Raw genomic sequence first — 12,285 nt, 5'->3', positions numbered from 1 at the left:
TTTTAAGGTATCAAAAATTTATTATTTATTGCCAAAATTATTCAGTGCAGTGACTTTGAGGCAAATAGCTTCAAGACTGTAAGAATTAAGTAACTTTTTGGTTCATCTGCCAGTACTTCATGACTTGTAAAATACTTGGGGTTTGAGCAACTTCCCTTGACATTAATCAAAATCCTTGACATGAGAGGGGAGCAGGGCAAGCAGTAGATGTGAGACACAGCATTCCACCTGAGTGGTGTGAATGTGGGCTGTTTGCCCCCATGTTTTTGTAAAACGAGATCTACACTGATGTCAGTAACTTCCCTCCTTTCCGAAACAAAGCCTACATCCATATCTCAAGGAGGAGGCTGGATTAGGTTGAGTGACAAGCAGATGTGGCTCCCCAAGTCTTTGGCAGCACATTTGGTGGAGCAGGTGGGAAGGGCCAGTCTTCCTGATCCCTAGCATCCATACAGTTGGGGAGCTTGTGTCCTATGGCCAGACAGGAATGCATAGGGGAGTGGTGCTCACCGCACACTTTTAAAACCTGTTGGACTGAAATAAATCAGGACTAGATCTCACTAGTCTTTTTGAAATGGGCATCAGATCATTCCAGGAAAGTATTTAGTACCTTACACTGTATTGTTACTTTTCTCGTTACTTCTGATTTTTGCTCTGTTTAAGATCCTGAAATTTTGCTTTGGAAAACAGAGAATGATGACCAGATCCTGACATCCCCTTAGGCTTGTCCAGCAGAGCACATCAACTGGAAAAGTACATTAACTTCTACTGAGAAATATTGCAGTGTCCTGAAGCAGAGGAGTTAGATACTCTCTTTGTGTATTATCCAGCATCTGTCCTCTACAGATATATCAATTATTATTGACACAAAAATATAGATATGATTTGATATCATTTTACTTGTTTCAGTCTTTTTTATAGTCTCAGACCCCAGCTCTCTAGGACACCTGTAGACAATTATTTCTGAGTTCTCACCTTTTCTCTTCTTTTTCCCACCATGTAGAGCTTGTGCTCAAACATTCACACTTCTCTAATCTTGCAGTGAGACCCCATGAGAAGCAAACAATACATCTAAAAATGTATCTATATGATGCAACTCTTCCTGCCAATCCATTCTTGTACAAGGGACCTTTTGGGTCACAGTGGTAATTTCTCTGTTATTTTAAGTAATTACTTAATGGGTTTTTTTGCATCAGTAGTGATCAAACTTGGTCTTAAATCAAGACCTGTTTCCCTATCTTCTCTGAAATAAGAAATTCCTCTGAAATAAGTTTTGCTTTTACAAAACTCATCACTGTCATTATTTGAAACTTCCTTCAAACTCCCTTTCTGCATTTACTGGGATCCGTAATACAGTTAATACATTTAACAATTAACCTCTTTTAAAAGAGGTTACTATCCTCCTTCTATAGTAGGTGATACATTATGTTTGCTAATTATCTGAGAACTAAAAAATTATTACGTTTTTATTGGAAGCTTATGTAATCATGCCTCATGGCTTAATCTTTCATTTAGTTTCTTTTGAGGAATGGAATTAACATAAAATGAGATGAGAAGATAAGCCTTGGGAATGAAACAATCTTAAAATCTATAGTTCCAGGTACAACAAAACTCTTAGGTAAATTCTGACAAGATTTTGGGAATCTGTATGACCTTTTCTCTTTTTTGAGGAGTTCTTTTAAGAAGGTCAGAAATATAAAGTTTATGAATATTTTACTTTAGGAATAACACAAATAAAGCTATTGTAAAAGTGGGACCCTTTTCTGTAAGACAGAAAAAAAAATTGTTAAACAGAAAACACCTTTTTTACCTCTCCTTATTATTGAAAAAGGATGCTGAAGGCAATATTTTCAAACATTTCTAATAATGATTCATACACTCCTTTAAAATGGTAGAAAGAAGAATTTCCAGTTTTGGCTTCTTCATTTGCTAACATAATTTCTGTTATATGAGTAATCTGGATAATTGTCAAAATCTACATAGCTTTCTACAGTGATTTGCTTATACACACACTGCTGGCTTGCATAAAACAGCTGGTTATTCTAAGTCAAGAATTCCTATAGTTGAGGAAAACTTCACTTTTCAAAGAATGATTCAGCCTGGCTTCACACTCAGATTCCTGTGGCATTAGTTTTGACAGCTGATTTCCTCTCTTTACATCTCTCCTACCTTTTTACAATGAACTTCAAGATAGGTTGTCAGGGGAAGTTAAAGTCAAAGGCTTTTAGAATTGGCTTTCTATCTGTCAGCTCTTTGTTGTTGTTTTCTTTTTCTTCTATTACAGTTTGCTTGTTTATTTAGTGTGTGTTGTTTTCCTAATCAGAAAAGTAGAAAGAAGAGGAAAAAAGCCATGACATTTCTGTTCATGTATTTTACTAAGCTTTAGCTGGCTAAGTAGTATTATCCTATTTTATGTGACAGATGAGCAGCACAAGGACTGTGTTCACACAGCTGCAGTAATTATTGGCCAGTATTTTGAAACTGTTACATGAAGAGAATCTTTTTCTTGTAGTGTGTTTTTTTTTTTTTAATTGGTTTTCATTTAGGTGGTTGTTATTGTTGTTGTTGTAGTATTTGGAAGCTTAAACGAACTAGTCATTGTCAATATACCAGAAGGAAAAAACAAAAAGGCTTCCAGTAAGAAAGGAACAGAAAATGTGCCTTGTTCTTGTATTGGAAAAATGATCAGGTTATTTTCTGTGTTAGAGCTTCTCTCTTGAGCACAGATTTTTACCAAACTGTGGGGACATTCCATGCCTCATTACATGACTTTAAACCACTTGGGGTTGACACTAATTTTCTTGTAACCAAGAGATTTCTGAGGCATGTGATTATTGGTGTATGAGTACAATCATTGTGAGAAATACAAGTTTAGTCAAATAAATTGTCTGTTAAAAGGAAAAGTAGGCATATAACATTTTAATGGTAAAATATAATTAAACAAAAAACGGATCTTAATTTAGCAAATCAGTCACAGTAGAGGCACTGCAGGAGATCAGGTTTCATGAGCTGTTGAAAGGAAATTTTCCAACGCAGATTTATTTCTAAATCTGCTTTACAGTCCATACTACTTGTACATCCAAATAGTTTTTTGGTCAAAGTAAAACGTTTTCTTTATTATATGGAGTATACAACTGTTGTTCTAATGTGTGCTCTGCCCATAAGACAGAGCACACATTAAAACTGACCAAAGCAAAAAATCAATCTGAGGCCACACTAACACAGGGTTTTTTAAGTTATGTCTAAACCTTTCCCTTTTATTTTTTCTTATTTTACCCTTCTTTTCAAAATAGAAAGCACTTATTTAAACACAGTTGGACAGAATGATGTATAAAAAATGTTTATATGGTAAACAACATTTTGTCACCTACATAGATGGCAAAGATGGCCTATGCAGACAGTAGCATTAACTATGTAAGATCCAATCAGTTAGAACTGTTTCACATTAATAAGGAGAAGTTCTGGATGCACACGAATATCTTCACTTTTTGATAATGGACAAAGGAACAGTGCAGGAAGGGAGATAGTAAGTGTCTTTCAGAAGAGCTTGAATTGTAGGTTGCAATACTTCATGTTATGATTCAGCAGCTATTTTGTATTACTCTTCATACATTTTTTCTGTCTCAAACTTTGAATTCACAAAGCTCTTAAGCACACAGAACATGTTTGCATGTCTACATGACTACAGAAGTAACATGTCCCTTCTTTCTCAGAGAGATCAAAGGAAACTGATAAGCAGAGTTCCCGGTAGCTCCATCTCATTCTCACAAGTATACCTTTGAAAGAACATAAGGAAACACAGATAGTAAAACGACAGTAAAATAATTCTGGATACATTTTTAGTTATACTTTCCAGTACTTACTGGAAAGTATGTAAGAAAGAAAGTGTAGTGGTATGATGAAAGTAATTTTATGTCTTTAAAATCCATTGAGAAATACTTTGAACTGTGACAAGGAAATAACAATTGCAGCAAGCAAAATTAGAGAAAATCAAGCCTCATAATCAGATGTATAATTACTAGAGGGCATTTTGTAGCAGATTTCATTTTGTGACTTGGATTAAAAAAATGGTTCAATGATTTTCACTTATTGGATGCCTGAGGCTATGTGGTGATACGTATGTTTTAACAAATTTCAGCATGTACAAGTTTTCAATGACTTTCATCTAATTTAGAACATGTCCCGTTTGGGGGTAAAAATGACAGAATATATGGGGAAGTGAAATAATTTTTAAATTATTTCTTATTTTTTTGAAGACCAGGCTTAACTTATGCAGTTGTGTGTATCACAAAGTTTTCCCAGCTCACAGATTGGCCTTAGTATTTTCCAGAGAAGTCAAACAGTTTCTCATTCAAAAATACCTACTTAACTTTTTCTTGCTCTTTTATATTTCTTTTTTATCTTCTGTGTTTTAATTTGATGTAACCCTAACAATCACCTGAGCCAGTTAAATCCTTGACTTTGCAGCAATAGTGTCAGAGATTTAATCAGAAAGCAACAAACCTTGACATTTTCTGTAGGAAAAAAAACAGCAAGCCCCCTGGTCTCTTTGGAATAACCATCTCTATATTGTACACAAACCTTATTTCAGTAAGACTTACCTTGTCTGATCCTTTTGCAGGTTACAGTCATAGTGAAAACAGTTTACATGAGTTTGATAACATGATGGCAAAAGAAGTAATAGAACAGGACAAGAAAATCTGTTTGCACAATAGCTTGTGAAAAAGGAGCTTCATTTCTTCCTCTTGCCTTGGAATGGAACGTCTGTAAGTCTATCACCTCTTAGGCTTACATAATTCTAAATAAGGATAGGCTAGAAATTTAAAACCATATAGCAGATGATTTCCTTTCATTAATCATATCAGCTTAATGCATAGATTAATATTGTACTTAATTATTATTATTAGAATTAGAGATCATGTAAAGCAATAAATCAAGCAAATAAATTAAGCAAATGACACATTGGGCTGTGACCCAAAATGATACTAGCTTGAATGGAAGAGAAAGTAATTTTTTCAGATTATAAAAAAGAACAATGAGAATTAAACTAAGGCCATTTCTTTTTCTCTGGTAGATTAAAAAAAAAAAAAAAAAAAAAAAAAAAAAAAAAAACAGGATTAGATTTTATTTAAAAGTTTACATTATTAATATTTATTATTTTTATTGGTAGTAAAATTTTAAATTTCTTAAATTTTAATATTATGAAAATATAATTAGAATGAGATTTGTGCTCTAGATGCTTCACTAGCTCCATTGCCCCTCTCTAGACACACTATAGCATGTTCAAGTAGTTCTTGTAATGAGCAATCCAAAACAGAACAGAAGACTCTGGGTACTGCCTCACTGGTGCCCAGTACAGGGGGAGAGTCACTACCCTGTGCTGGTGGGCACTCCATTGCTGATCCAGGCCAGGATGCCATTGTCCTTCTTGGCCACCTGGCCACAGATGGCTCATGTTCAGCCACTGCAGATCAGAACATCCAGGCCCATTTCCATGGGGCAGCTTTCCAGCCACCCTGCCCCCAGCCTGTAGTGCTGTCAGGGGTTGTTGTGACCCAGGAGCAGGACCTGGCACCTGGCCTTATTGAACTTCTTACCATTGGCCTTAGCCCATTGGTCCAGCCTGCCCAGATCTCCCTGCAGAACCTTTCTACCCTTTAGCAGAACAACAGTCCCACCCAACTCAGTGTTGTCTGCAAACTGATGGAAAGTGGATGCCCTCATCCAGATCACTGATAAAATTTAACAGTGCACAGCCAGATTTCCCAGGAGAGTGCTGTGAGAAATGGTGTCAAACATTTTACCAGTGTCTAAAAAGTCAACATCCACAGACTTTCCCTCATCCCCTAAGCAGGTAACCTGCCATAGGAGTAGATCAAGTTGGTCAAGCAGGACCTGATGCTCATAAACCCTTGCTGGCTGGGCCTGATCACTGGTTGTTCGTCATATGCCACATCATGGCACTCAAAACTACCTTCTCCATGACCTTCCCTGGCCCTGAGGCCAGACTGACAGGCCTAGGGATCCCAGAATTCTCCTTCTAGCTCTTTGTGTAGGTGAGTGGCACACTGGCAGATTTCAGTCAACTGTGACATCCCTGACTGGCTAGGACTGCTGCTAAATGATTGAAAGTGAGTTGGTGAGCTCTTCCACCAGCTCCCTCAGTACCCTTGGGGGTGCTGGTGGAATTACTCAACAATCCACCCTTTTCCTTTTTTTTTTCTGTCATTATGAGTTTAGTGAGAGTGGTTTACTAGTTGGGAGCTGGTTCATACAATGATTTATACTTCATTAAAAGAAAATACTGTCACCCACTTCTCATTTTCTCTGTCAATAACCAAAATGCAATTGTTTTCATGACCAGATATCATAGTCTGAAAAAGAAGTTATGACTACTTCTCATAGTTGATAACCGTTCTTCAAAAACGCTCCTCAATTACAATGAACCCCTTCCAAGTCTTTGATTAGAAAATCCCGCTTGGCCATTAGACAGTACTAATGTTTTCCTATTGTGCATAAAAAATGAATAATATCCTCCATGAGAATCAACCAGGATGATGAATAACAGAACAGAGCAAATACAGTTGTATCTTATTTTATATATCTTACCATTTGCTGGCTACGTGTGATTTTCTGCCTTCTTTTTTGTTGGCTAGGGTGAATTTTTTAATGTGTGTGTATATATATACATGTGTGTCGGTGTGTGAATAATTATGTGTATATGTAAATGGATGCATGTATCAAAAGCAATGAGCTTCAGTTGGTGTTTGTGAACATTTTACACACACACAGATGCAAACACATATGCTCAAGAAACTTTTAGGAAGTAATAAAAACTTGACAAATCTTTTGATAATGGAATTATTGCTTGGAAAATCTCAGCTCTTTTATGCACTGTCATTTCCCTGAACTGTGTCATGGCTGTAGGTACAGTCTTTTCTGGTTTTTGGGGTTTTTTTTCCTACATAAATGATTTTAATTAGAGTTTTCAAACATTCCCCAACATCCCTCACATGAAGAGGGGAAAAATGGTGTATATAACCTCACATTTCCAGATTAATCATGACTAAAATTCTTCCTTCATACTTCTTCCCAACTTACTTATTAAAAAAAAAGTCCAACAAATAACCAAACCGCAAATAATCCCTTAGAGGCAGAGAGGACCTATCCTGCCATCAACCCTAAAAATTTTAAGAATAAAATAAGAAATTAAAAATTAGTTTTGTTTTGACTAATAAAACATTACTGTTAGACCACATAATTTGTTATAATTCTCAGCATCTTGGAGTTGAGTAACCCAAGTAAGAAAATACCCTTCCAGCAGAAAAAGAATGAGTGTGTATTTTAATGTCTGACATTTCATGCATTTTCATGAGGAAACCAGAGCCTATTCCACTATTCCTTCTACAGAAACTTGGTAGTTCAACCTCTCCTGTTAATTTCAGTTATAACTGATCACACCGTGCTATTGAAAAAAGAGAGAAATTCATATGAGAAAAAAGCAAAGCCTTCATTTAATTCCTAATTTACTCTGTTATACTACTTCCTGTAAACAAGAGAAGTAAGTGTTGGTTTAATTAACATAATTTCTGGCCCACAGGTTTTGGAAAAAAGAATTAATCCTGCAGGATGTAATGGGATATTAAGGTTTGATAAAACTTCTGCTGCGAGACCAGTTTCCTTGTAACACATCCTTAATTAATGTAAATGTTGCCAAACACCAGTTAAAAAAAGAAGCCAATTCAAGTTGTTTCAGTTAATTAAACAGCGCTGCCGCTCCCGATGTTCTCTTTGCAGTGAGCAGGCGCTCGCGTCCCTTGTGTCGTGCTTCTGCGCTGGGGCTGGTGGCAGCCACCCTCACACCCTGGGGATTTGGCCACAGGAGGGATGGGCAGGATTGGTCCTGCTGAGCAGAGGCCCCAAGACCCAAAATCCCTGGATGCTGCCAGGCCTCTGTCAGTGACCGTGGCTGGGCTCCCCAAGCCCCATGGACATGCCTGGCTTGGCCTGGCCCCTGCCTGGCCCTGGCCTCCAAGGTGGCACAGGAGACCTGGGCTCTGCAGTCAGACACCTGTGCTGTCCCTCCGCATTGCAACGAATTTAATCCTGTCGGAGGGAAGAAAGGATCTGAAGGTGAAGGAAAGAAAGAAATATTTTCTCATCATATCACCCCAGTAAGTTCAGGCGTGGTTGGAAGCTGTGCACTGTTTGGCTAACAGTCTTCCTCTCCTTCACCATACTGATTTTTTTTTTTTTCTACTTTTTTTTTTTTTTGGTCTGGAAAATTTAATTTAGAAATTACAAGTTGTTCTGAAAAAGTCTGTGGCTGCACAAAATTAATGAGGAAAAAATTTAAAGAGTTCATCAGTTGATGGAGAGATCAGCTCAACTTGATTCAGACAAATATGTAAAGTACAGGGTGGGAGCACCCCAAGTAAGGACTACACTTTGGTGTGATTAAAACAATGCTCCCCAAGTCAAGGTGTAAGGACTATTAGCTTCTGCCTTCTGAAATTACAGATCGTATTTATAAATACACATATATATCTGTATGCCTGTGTATATACGTATAGGCAGAGAAAGGTAAGTTTTCTGTCTTCATTGTGTCTTCTGTGCCTATCTTCTTCATTTGGGTAAATAATGCTTCTGTGAACAGCACAGTAATCTTAATCTATAACAAATAAAATTCATCTAGAAAGAATCATCCATCCTCCTGAATTAACATTTATTTCTTATTGTAATGGAGGCTATTCCTCTCCAGTACTTTTGCTGAATGCAATATTTTACCACAGCAATAAACAAATTAGAAATGTTGAAAGTCATTCTTTGTCATCATCATATCTTTTTCTCCAATTCCCTTTCAACAACCCAATGATTTATAGTATTTAGATTAATGTTTATGGAAGATCATTTTAATGGCAATATTTTATAGCCTAATCTGCTCCCTTTTTTACTCAGATGGTTACATTGTTACTGACTGATGTTTATTTCATATGAATCTTGTCATCCACCGACAAAGAAAACAAAAAGGCATTGCAGCCAGAACATATTTCTTTAGGTCACAGTAGTAATTTAATACAGAGGATCCCTAGCTGTCTTTGTAGATACAACAGATAAATGAACCTATCATTGGTGAAAGTGAAGAAATTCCATACCTTCATAATAGATAACTGATCTTTGTTTTCTCATGGTCTTGCTTGCAATCAAAATAATTTTTTTCCAGGTCACCTTTTTAACTGAGAGCTAACATAAAGTGAGAGATGTCTAGATTTTAATTTTAATTCTGCAGTCAGAAGGTCTTTCATAAAAAAGATAGGTGTATAAAACAAAACCTAATATCAACCCAGAGGATCCACACTATGGATATGCCTGTCTGCAGAGGGTTCTGCAAAGCACAAATGCCAGAAAAAACACTTCCTTCTCTGCTAAGAAAACTTATATTTTATGATTTATACCTTAATTCACTGAAGTCTTTGGTTTGCAGGGGTCTTTCTCTGGTCTAGCCATAGCAGGGTAGACAGCAAGGGAAAGCCACAGCTGTCCCTGTTTTCCCCCCACACTGTGCAAGTCCAGCAGCACCTACTGCTCACATTGGTGCACAAAAGGTCATTTCAGCAGTCTGTATTCTCACAGGAGCCCATGCATCTGGGCAAAACACCAGCACCCAGCTGAGAAAGGCTGAAAACCTGTCTTTAGTTTGTACAAGTTTTAGAAGATTTTCTCCCTTTCCTCTCCTGCCTGGTTGTTAGCCTCTGCCTGAAGGCTTTGGGAGGGCTCAAGGAGCTGAGACAGAAGTGTAATACATGGAACAGATTGGCAACAGCTCAATGGGTGACTAGAGAGAACAGAAATCACAGGCAGATATTTGAGACCCTATTACTGAAGAAGTAACAAATAGTGCTAATTTCATCAGACCTGTAAGTACTGGCCAAGGGCTTAAGGGATCTACAGCTCTAAGTAGCACAGCAGTCAATTGAAGAATAACTGGCATCAGCCCAAAAGTAAGGATGTCTAGTTCTGTGTGAAAATAACAGCTTCAATAATAATACAAAAATATAGTTTTCAAAACTATGGTGAATTTGTTCTAGAAGAATATAAGAGAAGAGAGAAAAGAAAAAGTTAATTTCTTGTAACGTGGGAAAGGTGAAAATTAAACAGAATACAACATAAGTGTGGATATAATACAGGTCTTAAGCGTAGCACAGTTAAATTTTTGGTACCAAGTCTAGGAAAAAAGCTAAAAAAATCTGTTGTTAACTTGTTGGATTTTGGTAGACTTTTGAACAGTTGGGTTTTCCAGAGAGGGGTTAGGTGCCTATATTGTTGCTTTTTTGAATGATCAGAGCTACTGTTGTTTTTATCGAACAATTAGGCATTGATTGGATATTTACCTTACACTGAAGTCCACTTGGGGTTGAAAATTTAAGAGCCTATGTCTTAATATCCTGGCAAAGCTCATTCTACTAACACTGTAGAGCTGACATTGACAGGACTGGGGTCACAGAGCAGCATAGCTCGGTCAGATCAATGTTCTTAAAAAAAAAGACTGATGGAAGGAGTGGCATATCTGATTTGTGTCATAGCCCAAAAAACAGCCTTGGTGGAGCCTTGCAGTGCTCCACCACTTTACACTGCAAGAGAAAGGCTCAGTTGCTTTCAGGCTTTTCTGCCTGTCCCCTCCTAACAGTGCGTCAGTCAGGAAAAAATGCACAGACTAACAAAATTATCGAAATCTTCTAGCACTGTAAGACTGAGTCTCAATGAGTCTCAGAACCTGAAATGTCTGAAACGTGGACAGCACAGGCCAGCTGGACTTTACCAGCTGCACATTCACACCAACAACAAAGCTCCTGTTTCTGCTCAGCCCTGGGTTCTTGTGTGAGGGGATCCCTGCCTTTAGGATCAGGATCTTACATCCTGTCTCAGAACCTTTCCTTGAGCCATCACCCTGAATTACATACACAAACCATAGAGTTAATTTTAATGCTTGGGAAACACAAAGGTATTCTTGCTGTAAATGAAAATCCACATAAAAGATCAAGCCTGCTCATAAAAAGTTTGCTCATGAAAAGCTTTCCCCAGAAAATGATTAGTAGAATGTATTTTCTTATTGACTATCAAGTTCCAACTTGTGAATATTTATACTGTACATTCAAAGCTTTTAAGAAAGATTAACATTTTTATTGGTTATGTCAATTATAATTTCAAGATAGCCTATTATATCAAGTTCAGAGACAAGGCCAATTTTTAAGAGATGATACATAAACTAGAATAACTCATTGAAGCAAACAGGACAATGAAATGCATGAAAGTGGTTCTTAAATGTGGTTATTTTCCATCCTATTTGCATAGCACATAAGAATAATATCCATAGCAATCAAGAAGGACAGCAGATAACTTGATGGCTCATCATCCATCAGTAGAGGCATTACTTTGCTGAATTTTAAGTAATAAGAATTTCAATAGCAGCAAAAAGTGAGTACATGGCATTACAGTAGGAAATGATAATGTTATAATTGAGAAGGAACTCTTTCCTATTTCTACTTCTAAAATTGCTCATGGGTTTCCGAAAGTAATTCCTTTTTGGATGAAATTTCTCCATTCCATATTTCAGGTTTAAAAAGAAATTCTATCTTAAAATACCAACACTTTTGCTTTTCCTAGGTACAAGAAAACCACAAACTGATTCAAAATCAGGTTATTTTAGATGCTATAGTTTACTCCTTACTAAGATAAAAAACTTAAATTATTCAGAAAACTGGAATTGATTTCATGGTCTGTATAACCATCTGTTAAATGGCAGTGTAGCATTTGGGTTTTTCAGTCTTCGTTTGATTACTAAAAGGATTATGAGCCTCATCAAGTTCGAAAGAAAAATCTTGCTTGGATAAGTTTAAAGCAAGGGATAGTTAAGCTGGGTAATTTAATTTTGTTGATTAAAATGGTCCATTTCCTTTGCATTCTCTGTTTCTTTCCAAGGGAGAAGTTTAGAATACAATGAGTTGCAGAGGTTTGAATTTTGCTCAGGCTGTGTGGATTTAAAGAGAGCTTTAGCTAATGAACTCATGCCTGGGTAATAACAGCATTGCACATGAACTCAGACTGTCCCTGCTCAGACACTCTCATTTCAGGACATAGCAATTAAACAGGCAAAAGCACAGTTTGACTTCAGATCCAGAGCTAAGACAGTAATGCATGGAGTCTGTTCTTTTTTTCTTTTGTTTTTTTTTCTTTTAATTTCTTATTCTAAAACTGATTTTTTTTTCTTGAAAGTATATCTCTTGG

This window comes from Melospiza georgiana, chromosome 3 (assembly GCF_028018845.1).
Source record: "Melospiza georgiana isolate bMelGeo1 chromosome 3, bMelGeo1.pri, whole genome shotgun sequence".
NCBI classification, from domain to species: domain Eukaryota; kingdom Metazoa; phylum Chordata; class Aves; order Passeriformes; family Passerellidae; genus Melospiza; species Melospiza georgiana.
The sequence above is the reverse complement of the archived record's forward strand: the minus strand, read 5'-3'. Positions refer to the sequence as shown.